This window comes from Phaethon aethereus, assembly GCF_964289735.1.
Source record: "Phaethon aethereus genome assembly, chromosome: Z".
In the NCBI taxonomy this organism is placed as follows: domain Eukaryota; kingdom Metazoa; phylum Chordata; class Aves; order Phaethontiformes; family Phaethontidae; genus Phaethon; species Phaethon aethereus.
In genome coordinates this window covers 33,225,624-33,238,440 of record NC_138577.1, presented here as the reverse complement: position 1 = coordinate 33,238,440, position 12,817 = coordinate 33,225,624, and the positions used below count along the sequence as shown (strand labels likewise).

Genomic DNA, 12,817 nt, shown 5'->3' with positions numbered 1-12,817 from the left:
CTTCTTAATACAGTTTTCTGTAACATTCAGGTGATCCCAGGATGGACAAAAGTGGAATGCACATTTCTTCCTTCATCCCCTGCTTTTTCGAAAGAACTCTAAAGGCCAAAGGACAGTTATCGACATATACTGACACTCAAGAAATTAATCAGTTCTTCTGTGAGTTTTAAGATCTGTGTAAAAAAAAAACCACACCACAAAATTACTCTCTGTACTGCTGGTAACTGCTCATCCTGGTTTTGGCTGGGATAGAGTTAATTTTCTTCCTAGAAGCTGGTATAGTCCTGTGGTTTGGATTTGGGATGAAGATAATGTTGATAACACACTGATGTTTTTAATTGTTGCTAAGGAGTCAAGGATTGTTCGGTTTCTCATGCTGGTGGGCCACCCAGAAGTCAGGGGGTGCACAGGAAGCTGGGAGAGGGCACAGCCAGGACAGCTGACCCAAACTAGCCAAAGGGATATTCCATACCATATGACATCATGCTCAGTATATAAACTGGGGGAGTTGACTGGGGAGGGCCACTGGTCAGGAACAGGCTGGGCATCAGTCAGCAGGTGGTGAGCAATTACATTGTGCATCACTTGTTTTGTATGTACTTTTATCCTTTTTTCTCCCTCACTTTCCTTTTCTGTCCTATTAAACCATCTTTATCTCAAGTTTTACTTCTTTTTCCACCCAATTCTCTCCCCTATTCCACCAGGGAGCAGGGAGTAAGTGAACACTGTGTGGCATTCAGCTGGCTGACAGGTTAACCATGACACTAACTGTACCCACAGCTGGGATGGGTAAACAGAAGTACTCCTAGTTTCAAGGTAATTGAATCTGACCCAGCTGTCTGGTCAACAGCTATGGGAAAGACCCTTGTTCAGCTGACTGTTTTCAAACCAGTTCAACACAAAGCAGATGAAACTGTGCTGAAGATTTTGATGCTGTTAACTATTTGAACATATATAACTATATGAACACAAAGTCTTAAAATGTCATATATAACTAAATGAACACAAGTCTTAAAATGGAAGTCTCCAGAAAGTATTACGCTACAGATAACTACCAACACTGTTTTAGGTTAGGGCTTCATACTGGGTAGCAAGCTACTTTAAGCAAGTTTAAGTAACCTTCCCTGACCCACCATGTTGTACATTCCTTCACTTTTGACAACTCTTTAACGAAGGGGACAAAAGCATTCTTGCAGCCCTACAAAAATCCAGATTTGGGGGCTTTTCACACCACTGGAAGTTTCTGGGTTTGCTGTTAAGATTATTAAATAAGTTTAAAAACAGTTATTATTAGATTCAAAGTACAAATAAACCCAAACCAGAGACAAAGAATCACCTTGCAATAATACACATACAGGGGGGAGGAGAGGATCAACACTTCGGGAGCTGCTACTGCTTCTGAGCACTACTCCAGGCCCACTTTGAAGATTCAATCCCTCACCAAGTGATTTTTTTTGTTGCAAAATGTTTAAAAAAATTCAGCAGTACATCTGCAAAATAGATCAATTCTGAAATCATGAATAAATTTGATGTTATTGAAGACAACATAATTTCTGCTCCATTTTTCTGTTCTAACTGGACTGGACAAGCTGTGGCAGAGATTCCAGTGTGCAGTTTCCAGAATCCTATGGTATGAGGAAATCTTCTGAAAGCTAAAGCAGTGGACAGAAAAGGATAACCTTGCTCCTGGTAGACTGAGGTATGTAGGCAACTCAAGTGACAGCAAAGAAATACCATCATTGTTCTCTTTCTTAGGACATGTCATGTGCAGGCTGATAGGAAAATATTTTGAGGTACTGCAGTTTAAAGCCAATTCAGTCAAGATATGAATCTGAACAGCCTGAATGATCTACCATAACTAGGTAATCAGTGTTAACACTCAAATAAAAAATGTCCTATGTCTAGTCTTTGTGATGTACTCATCAGTTATGACTGCAGAGTAAGTTATATCTTCGATTCACAACTGTGAAGCCTCCCTATTAGCATGAGAAAGAGGCAAAAAAAGCAAAAAGCATCTTAAAAAAATCCATCTGCCCAGGGATAGTTATATTTAACATGTTCAGAAAGCATGACACACCTCAGCTAGGCCTTGTGTAAGAAGCCTTCTCTAATGACACACACACCCACCCACCACCACCGGAATCAAAGGTGGCAGCTTTGATGAACATGAACTAAATGGTCAGCAGAATAAACTGGTGACTGCAAAGTCATCTACTTAACAGTATTAATTTACAATTAATTAGCACAGCATTGTAATTAGCACCCAGGTGGTTGTGGGGGTTCTTTTTTTGCTTTTACAGTAAGTATTCTTTGCAGGAATGTTTTATGACTACAGACTATTCTATAACTAGTGGTATCATGCTTAAGTCTGAAAGCACAGCAACAGACATAAGACTACTACAAGCACACTCTAAATGAGGCAGGATGGAGTGTTTGGCAATGTGATAGGGAAAGAGCACTTGTTTACAACATGAGCAAAAATATACTCCCAGAGTACTAGCAACCGTCTAATTCTAGACCAAGTCAATGACTCTGCAACAACTGCCTGTTTCTAGGAACAAAGTGGAGAAACACAAAAACCTCAACTAGTAAAATCAAGTTCACGCGCTATCTGATTTACAAGATCTAATCTGTCTGTCTACAAGTATACCTATACCCAGCATTACTGCATCACCAACAGTTGAAACGCCTAGAGTAACAAAGTTGGAAATTAACCAGTGTTTGAAGAACTCCACTCCACAACAGAAGGAGAGAAGAACTATAAAATGTTGTTTCTTGAATTACTGACACTATACTGCTGTTAATACAACAATGGGATCTTGGCGAAGTAAGGCTGTAACCTCACAGACTACTAGAGTAAGAAAGCAGTAATGCAGTATATCACTCTACAGTGTACCTGTCCCTCCAGATAGCTTAATAACTCCTACTCCATTCCAAGCTGGCCAGGGACTCTAAGATGACTTTTCAAATTACATTATTGAAGAAGTATCAGATGCAGAAAATTCAGGACCTATCTATATCCACTATGTCTGGATATGAACAAGCAGTTGGAAAAAAAAGCACGAAATCTTCCTTCTACAGACAACTAGCATTTTAATTCCATTCTGGAATACAGTATTTCTTACCCAAAAGAACCACACACACAAAAAAAACCACCACACCACACCAAAAAGACACCCCCCCCCCCCAAAAAAAACCCAGCATGCACAAACATATCCCCCCCACACACACACACCCACATCTGTTATTTTCCAGCAAACACTGCCTTACTATCTCATCGACATTCATGAAAGGATTACTGAATTGATTCCCAAACAACCTCACAAACAAGTTAAATATTCAACCTAGAAAGATAGAAATCTTCATCAAAAACAGTCTGGCAATTTGTGGGAATAGGTGCTGACCAGTCCCACTGATAGCTTTATGGTATGCTTCTAACAATAGTTACTTATATAAACAATTTCATCCCATTCTGCTGCATAAAGATTCTAAGAAGATTCCCTGAGAATATGTTTGGTGGACGCTGTATTAAAAGAAAAGAAAGAAATACTACGTTTACTTAATCATTCACTAGGCATTTAAGGACACTTGTGATTCACAAGTTTACACATGCAAACCAGAAACAAAAGTAATCAGGCAAGTACCAGATAATCAAGCTGTATCTTATTCAAGTCAGTTAAGATGTCTTAATGGATGATTGGAACATGTATTAAAGCAAAAAAACAACTGAACAGGCAATTTCATTTATGAAATTTTGCTAGCTCTTCTGATCCTACTGTCATTAAAACAAGATGCATTTATTTCCTTAGAAGTAGATTTCCCTTTCAATTTTTCTTCCTCTTAATGACTGGCATGCTTCAAAAACATTTAAAGCTTCATTAACACATTCTGAATGAAGTGACACTAAAGAGCAGCTAGATCTACTGTATCTAACACCCTTTCACTATACTAAATATCCCTAAGTAGAGAAAGAGGTTACATCTTTCAAATATCTTCATAGCTCACGTGTTATAGACACTATCAACTTCAAAATACTTCTAGAGAAGGTTTTTATAAAAAGATATGGTAACACTGTGCTTATACTACTGCGCAAGAGTAGTAGTAGCAATGCAGTATTGGAATTGATACCTATCTACTATGACTGTTAGAAAACTGTGTTGTAACATCAAGCCACAAATGACTTTAAAAGCATGTAGAATCTGCACTTAGACAAATGTGAATGATCATGAAGAGTGCAGTATGATACTACATTACTTGGAAAAAAAAATATGCCCGACAAGTAATTCATCAATTACTATCACATTAACTTGTCTACAAGTCCCAGCAGAAGCACAGCTCATTATAGGTTGTATGGCATGTACAGAGGCCTCCCAAACAAGCACATAATCATTCTTGTAAGAATACACTGCCCACTGTTTTTATCTTAAAGCGTGATCCAAGAGAGTAAGTTCCTGGGTCACCTTAATCCAGCCATACCAATTGACAATCAAGATCTTTAATCACTTATGGTAGTGTGCCTTTTAGCATCTTCTGAGGTCTTATTTTCCAAAAACTAGAGCAGAATCTACATCTAGCAATAAAGATGAAAGGAACTATAATGAATACAGAAAAGCTCGTTAATTAACACAGTATGATGAAAAGTTAAGTGACATCAATCTTTTATTCTGCACAATCTTTTACTACATGCACCGTACAAATTTCTTGTTAAAAAGACATGCATATGGGTAAAGAGCTTCAAGCTCAAGTTCAGCAGAAAAGCTTGGTTAAGAGTTGTTTACAGGAGTAACCCAGAGGGTAAATTAGTCTGAAGAAATCAAGAACACTTAAGTTCCAGCTGAGGATTCACTGAAAGCAAGCAAAGTAGAGAATATTAGAAATTCTGGAAGTCTATCTCAAGACTGATGAACAAACATAACTTCTTCCTGCCTGCAAGAAGGCTGATGGAATTGTGAATTCCACTTACTATTTTTACAGAAACATTGAAACATATCTCCAACCAGCATCTAGTAATGGAAAGCCTAACTGTAAATTCAGAATCAGCTTTTCGGTATATAACAGTAAGTTTTGGGCCAATGGAACCAACTCAGGTCAAGAAAATTTCAGTAACTTTACTACATGACATTAGACACTTAGCTCATGGACTTCAACCACTCACAAAGCATGTAAGTTTGCTTATACTTTCAAAAGAGAAAGAGAACCTGAACAATATTTTTTATTCCACATGGAAAACTGTAGCCTACACCTGGATTATCTGCTATCTGAAGAGAATGCTTCAGGATTCTAGGATCTTTAAATTCATGTGTTAACAACATTCAGAGTAGTAGGCACATGGTCGGGTTTTTACAATAACTGTACTGGAACTGTTTCCCAAGCAAGTACAGTTGTCTCAATTGCAACAGAGACAAAAACTAAATAAAAGGGAATTTAGTAGCCAACCACATAAAGAAAGTGACTGTCTTTATATAAATTGGAATGTTTACTATGTGTTGCCTTAAAGTGTTTGGAACTCTAGGAGATCCACTTCCTCCTCAAGCAACTCTAATTTCAATAGCACTTGTTGCAGCTCCCAATACAGGCTGCTCCATCAAAAAAAAATTTTGTCTAGAGATCACTCTACTGAAACATCCCATCTTCCTGCACATGGGACTGTTCTGCTGCTATCAGTCACATTTTCTGAGTGATGTATCAGTAATTGGTGAGGGTCCAAAAAGATATTCCTGGCCCTGCACAATGAAAAGCCACTCCAACAATCCATTATAGTAAGAGAATAAAAAGGCAAGTAACCACATGCAGACATCTTCAAGCAAAGACTGCACATCCACGAGGTTTAGTGGCTCCTTCTCACATGTCTACAGAAGATTGTTTCTGAAGTGCAGGCTTAACTGTATTATCTCCGCATTTTAAATTGTGTTTTGCATATACACTGTGCAATCTTAAAGACACCCCATTCATACTGTTTTCACCTTGGCACTCCGGAATGTCTTCTCCTAATTCTCCCTTCCGTACTGCTGCTAGCATTTTTAGCTAAGATCCTAACAGAAACTAAACAGCAACACCTATCAGTCTCATACAAAATGACTTATAATAAAGGAATACTTTCCTAAACGGGAAATAACTTTAATCTCGCTTGAAGAGACCCTAGGCCTCCCTTATCAGTGCTGTCAGTCCCTCACGCTGTAACAAGTTCTTCAATGAAACGAAAGCCCAAATAGAAACAGATTGAGACTTTACAAACACATTTCTTGCTTGCCACTAGAAGCACTTCAATTTACATGGTTTCATTAGAAGTCCTAGCATTGACAATCTGTTCTCCAAGATGCATGTTAACTTTATTTCTTAATAGTTTGGACTTCATAGCTTGCTATTAAAAATAAACAGACGCACATGGCAGATCATTCCCTCATTTCACGAAGGAGAATTTACTCATCAATAAAAAAAAAAAAGATAAAAATCATTGCTCTGTCTTATTCACTCTCTCATAGTACTCTTCAGAGATGAAATCATAATGGAACACATGAGTCATTGAAACATCTGGACAAAGAAGTTCTGTGACAGACTCTAGATCCATGTCCCTCCAAAACAGCATACAGGCAGATCACAACATTTTAAAAACCAGTAACCAAACAAGTTATTAGTGTCTGGAGAATATGGTCCAAATTAGACTCAGTTCTGCTGATTTTTTGCCACAAGCAAAGCAGCCTACAACAATGTTTGAAGACATGACCATTAGGCCAATAAAAATCCCAACAACACGGTATCAGGAATTAGTCTTTATATCAGAAAGCATGCTCCCTTTTGACTGCTTATTGTTATACAACAGCTAATTATCTGCCCTGGACTCAAGGAAAAAGGCGGTCATGACACTGGATGGTATCAGATGTCTTACTCTCAATAAATCATCATCTAGATCAGTAACATAGTCTTCAAGAGACTCCCACGTTACTCAATAGAAAGCGTACAGCAAGAGGAACTCCTAGAGAAAGAAAAACATGAAAGCTTCCAGTATCCGAGAAAGGCTTTTCTACAATTAATAGTGACAACCAATGAGTTTGATCATAGCAGCGTGAATATGCTGTGCTTCTCCAACTCTCCACACAAAGAGGAAGTCTGGCATGCTACACAAAGCCACACAACCTAGGAAGAAATTACAGAATCTTGTTGCTGACACTGTCTGTAATCACACATCAATCTCAGTACAAACACCATGATAGATGCATGTTAGTCATCTCCATATTCAATCTTAGCTTTCTCTAAGGAGAAATTCACACTTTTCCTGAAGTTCTGTAACTAAAATTAAGTATAGAAGCCTACATTTTAAGGCCACATTCTCCAACAAAACAGCATTTTTTTAATCCCATTACTACAAAATTATTTGCAAAGTGTACAGGTGGTACCAGCATATTTTACCTTTTGATCTGGGCTACTACAATCCAAAAAGGATTCCAGTGTACAAGATTAGTGCCAACATGAAAACAGATGAAAGTCAAGAGCTATAAGAAAATACATCTTTACTTAATCAGAGGATCAAGGTGAAGGCAGACATTCTCAGTCTCACAGAATCACTAAGGTTAGAAAGGACCTTCAAGATCATCAAGTCCAACCATTAACCCAATGCCACCATGCCCCCTAAACCATGTCCTGAAGCGCCACATCCACACGTTTTTTGAACACTTCCAGAGATGGTGACTCCACCACCTCCCTGGGCAGCCTGTTCCAATGCTTGACCACCCTCTCGGTGAAGAAATTTCAACTAATGATTTCTACAGGGTTAAAAGTCTGCACCTCCTGCAAGTTAAACTTTTTAATAAGAAGTTCAGGTTTTGAAGGTTATTTTTTTCCTTTATCACTAGGTGAGATACAGGAAAAAAAGCATTATTTTACATAAATTTATTACATTTTCTTCTTGGATGCAACTCTAAATCCTATTAAAGGAACACTTGCTCATTAAATTCTAGCTGGAAGATTAAGTTAGAGCAGCAAGGTTTCTCTTCTTTTGCAGTTCCCAGGAGTCTTCTGATCAAGTAAATAAAAGTTCATGGCATCTTCTGGCTGATATTTAGGATTACCTGATACTTTTGTAATAAAAAAAAAGTCAAAATATAAAGCTGCATTGAAATCCTTAGAAGCATGGAAAGGCTGTTTGTGCTGATTCTGTTTCTGTGCTGATTCCATTTCTGTGCTGATTAGATGAGAGTGGTCAAGTGCCTCCTGTATGATGGATCGGCTTCTCTAGCCCAGGCAACTGAAGTTCAGCAACAGTGACATCAAGGAGAGAAAATGACTATCTGCAGGTTGTAAGGATACCTGTAATGAAGAACTGGTTATTATCGGAACCTTATCTGAACCTTAATTGACAACAGTCTAAAAAAATAAACACAATAGACTAGTTATTTTAACATAATTTAACAGTTAAATAATTAGGAATAGAGATCCAGTTAATGACTTTTAAAGAAAACGATTATCTCATAACTTCAATTAACATAAATGATACCAACATTTGATTACATTTCATCACTGGAAATTCTCATGATCTAGTTGTCGGTGTAGGCCACACATCAGGTGTGTTCTGCATCTAAAGGGAGGGGGGGGCTGTATATAAAAAGAAACATTCAGTTTCCAAGAGCTTCCAGATTAATTAAGAAAGCACAAGTACTAAACTATCCTAACTACATTACATGAAAAAATATACATGCCACAAAATACAGCCTTAAAGCTGTCTGCAATTTCTTACACATTATATTATGGTTTCCCAGCTTCCTAATACTAAACTCATACATGTAAAACAGTATAAAGCATTACACTTTCACATATGCTTCAGTTTTTCCTTCCGATTGTTTAGGTGCTTGGAATAACAAAGATAAAGGTACCAAGGGAATGGTAAGTTGCATTAGTAGCTTTACAATAAAAGTTTAAGAAGAAGGTAATTTCAGTAAACAATAACTGCAATCATATTAAAAGCTTGCTAATAGGGTACCAAACCTACTGCCAGTTAAGTTTGAAGTATACTGCATGAACCTTTCCGGAATTTTGGAATGCAGTCTGATCACAGCTGTCCTAAGACTCCAGATGACACACTCTCATCAAGCTACACAGCTACTTGCTACCAGCTTCATCAAAGAATGTCAATTCTTTCTTTTCTAAGACTTCTTCAAACTATTTTCTCCAAAATATAAACTCAACTGCTCCAGTTAAGGATTTCTCACACCCAGATTCTGCCTGAAGTAGATGGGGTTTGGACAGCTTCAGCTGAAAACATTTACCATTTTCCAAACAAAATAAAGCTTGGAAGAGATTGTGTTAAGAAACTGAACTGTTTTACGAACAGGTCTAGCACTCCCATTCTTTGGGGAAAGACTCCACAAATAAAGCTTTTCTATCCTTCTGGAAATTCACCCAAGCTGTAAGTATTTAAGAAGCCCTTAAACATACAGTTTACAAAACTGACGCTTAAAAGCTCAAACTCACAGGAAACTCTACCCACTGCTCACATGCCAGCCGAGGTCAGCAGAAGTTAGAGATCTTGCATAAGAAAGGCTGTAGGTAAACAAAGGCAAGTCCTATTGACAGACTTATAACGGTGTTTTACTGGGGCTGCTTTATCACAAGGATGCTCTCATGCAAAACTGCAGCTCCTCTAGCCCTCCTACCCCCCTATTGTTTCAGCTCAATTTACTGCAGCAAAACCCTAAACACTTGGGCATTACAGCACAGACCTGACAAACTATGCTTAACAGCCAACTTGCACAGCTAAGTAACACAATGCATACTACCATACTTTTTTGTGCATAAAAGCAGAGCTGAGTTTCTTCTAATGAAGTAAGCCTGATTTGCAACAACTTTCACATCAAGTAAATAAATGGCTTCAATACTCTCATTTCCACCTGTTGACTTCAGTTATCACGAAACAGGTTTGGAGTGTCTTCCTCACCAACAAGATTAACAATTTCAAAAGCAATTTCAGTCACTGCCTTTTACATATACTGGGAAGAAATGTTTGGGCTCCTGTGCCTTTTCTTCCCTGACTCTGGTAAGTAAGGATTATGGAAAAGCCACTTGAGATGACGGGGTTTTTAACAACAATAGCCATTTACCAGTTTTCACTGAATTCAAATTCCAAAAGGTAGGACAGGATTACGGAAGAAGCTGACACAAGATTATTTTATTTTATCTATTCCATAAACAAGAGATATTGCTGAAATACAACAGTGTGCATGTTTAGTTCTATGTGAAACGTAAGTTGTGTTAATACCTCTACAGTCTTATGTCCTTTGGCAAGTTTTCAAATTTAAATAAACTTCAACATACCTTTATTGCTCAATTTTTACAGCATTGTAACTGAAAGCTAGAAACCCCACAGTGACTATAGCTTGCTCTTATAGAAAATCCACTCTGGTAGGTCAAGATGCCAAGAATTTGTCTACTATAACATATCCTTCACTTTCATGAATGAAATTGAGAACTTCTATTCTTATCCAGTAGTGCTATACAGGTTTTCCAATTAGGACAGAGAGTATGCTGCCAAAAGACAGACTGTCTTCTCTTGCTTTTCTGAATTTTAAAGGGACTCCACAAAATGCATTGTAACTTAAGAGTTTACTCAGAGTTAGCATAGAACAGCACAGATAAAGCATTAGATAGGAACAGTCTATGGTGGAGCAAGGTTAAAATATGATTTATTCCAGTGTAAGGATGTATTTGTGTCCTTACAAGACACTCCTTCCAGCCAATGATCCAACTTCTTCAACAAAAAAAAGTGAGAGACATCACCATGGATTTCAATGTTCAGTAGACTTCCCTGGCTAACTGCAGACTGTATTACTGCACCACAGGAAAGAATGATGCATGCACTACTATTCCCTTACCTCAGAAAATTCTACCTCAACCTACAGAATGACTTGATTTCTCTGGCTGACAGACAGTTACTCAGCTCTGCAGAAGTGTGGATCTCTAGGAAGTCCAGGATGTCCTCACAGACCAGACCAAGTTATACAGTAATACTATCTTGCTCAATCTTCAGTGCCAGATGTGAACAGTAGGTCTTCCTGGCAGTAAGTTAAAAACCAGAAACTAGTCTCTTCAGCCAAGTAGTGCATTTCCTGGTTTTACAAGAGAAAAATAGTAACACAAAATGCTACATTAATCACAACACTAGATTGTCATCAGTCGTTCTAGGGTATTTTAACCCTTAAGAACAGAAGCGTGAAGTACCGCTCACTTGAGGTTCTGCATTTGTGCTTGAAGATCAGACAACAGCAAATTACAGTATACCACACAAACTACGTTAATTGGACATCGAGACTCCTGAAGAACTGCAGAGTAACTGCTCTAACTCAAAATATTAGTTGAAGCTGTTCTCTACTGCACGCTAAGAACATGAAGTTGTTGAAATCCAGCCGCAAACAGTAACTCACTTAGGTTTCTGTACCCTTATAACTTCATACACCTCCCATTTTTAGAAGAAAGGAGGTTGTTTAGCCAGTCTTTTGGTACCCACCACTTGCAAGGTCCAAGTATTTCTAGAAGTTCCCAGATAGCCTACAGTAAGCAGTACTCAGTAGCAAGATCGCAGTTCTACTAGCAGACCACACAGATTTAACCATACTGAGTGCTAAACAGACAAAATAGGAAGACAGTTGGGAGTAGATAATGCTTTTTCCAACACATGCAGAAATCTTCAGTTTTTCCATGTTTTTTACCTTAGTATACTGCTTTCTAGTCACCTCACATTTAACTGAAATGCCTTTTTTTATTCTATCACAAGCCTGTGAGTGTTGAAGTTGTTCACAGTTTCCTTTCCTTGTCTCTCTCAACATCCAGTTTTACTTGTGCAAGAGCAATCCTTCTGACCTTTTTCCTACTTACTAGCACCATGGGATCAGAAAAGTTATTCATAACCACCAAGGAAACTTCAAAATTAACTACAGTAATTGCAAGAAAATGGATGTAAATGGTGAGTGAAGCAATAAAAAAAGAACATCCTAACTCTTCACTGAACATGATCCCACTGTGTCCTAAGCTGGATAAACTAAGTACCAAACTCACAAATGCTGCTCATATAGGTAACTTGAGCTACAATATTTCACTGTTCTTCTTTAAGCAGGACATCTGTTAACTAAAACGTTCCAGCTAATTGGTCTGGCCACTGACAGACTACACAGAAAAGCACAACTCATTACATGCTCATCTTCCCTGCTTCTCAGGTAAACCTTGTGTCCCACATCAAGCACTGTGCTGGAAGAAGAGGTGTGCTGGCACAGCACAAAGCTAAACAAGTTACACAACTTCAGGACTGATGTTCCTTGATTCGGTCCCTGCAGAGAAACATGAGATTGTCCATAACGATTTTAATAGACACAGGTTCACTCTCACCAATCTGCAGAAAACAAAAATCTACTAATTTGCTATTGGGTTCACAATCTAGGCTTAGCATCTAGCCACTAATGCGTGCTTCCTGGTCATACTTAAATTCCTACTTTTTTTTTTCCCCTTATTTGTAAAGGTACACACTTCACCTGTTTTGAGGCAGAAATCTCACTGCCTCGCATTACTTACTTCAGGCAGCCACTGCAACATTCATCTGTTTTAAGAAGGTGCATCTTAGAGCCACGCTGACAGAAATGTACCACACATCTGATACCTTTCTGGTCAGGTAACAGCTGTGCCTCACTTAACGACTCAAGCACCGAGTACACCTCATAGTTTATGTAATGCAGCTTGAAAGGTTACACCCTTCAGCAACAAAGACGCAGCCTCGGGCAATCTATTCAGATCCGCGCGTAGCCGGCACGGGAGGGGAGGGGAAGCACCAGCTCACAGG

At 38.4% G+C, this 12,817-nt stretch overlaps 1 protein-coding gene across 2 annotated transcripts in view; it reads right to left on the bottom strand.

Moving 5' to 3' along the window:
* The window catches only part of UHRF2 (ubiquitin like with PHD and ring finger domains 2), a gene marked incomplete at its 5' end in the record, with an annotated part of 97,823 nt that overhangs the window by 83,957 nt on the left and 1,049 nt on the right, over positions 1–12,817 (bottom strand). The gene's annotated exons all lie outside the window — the stretch shown is intronic.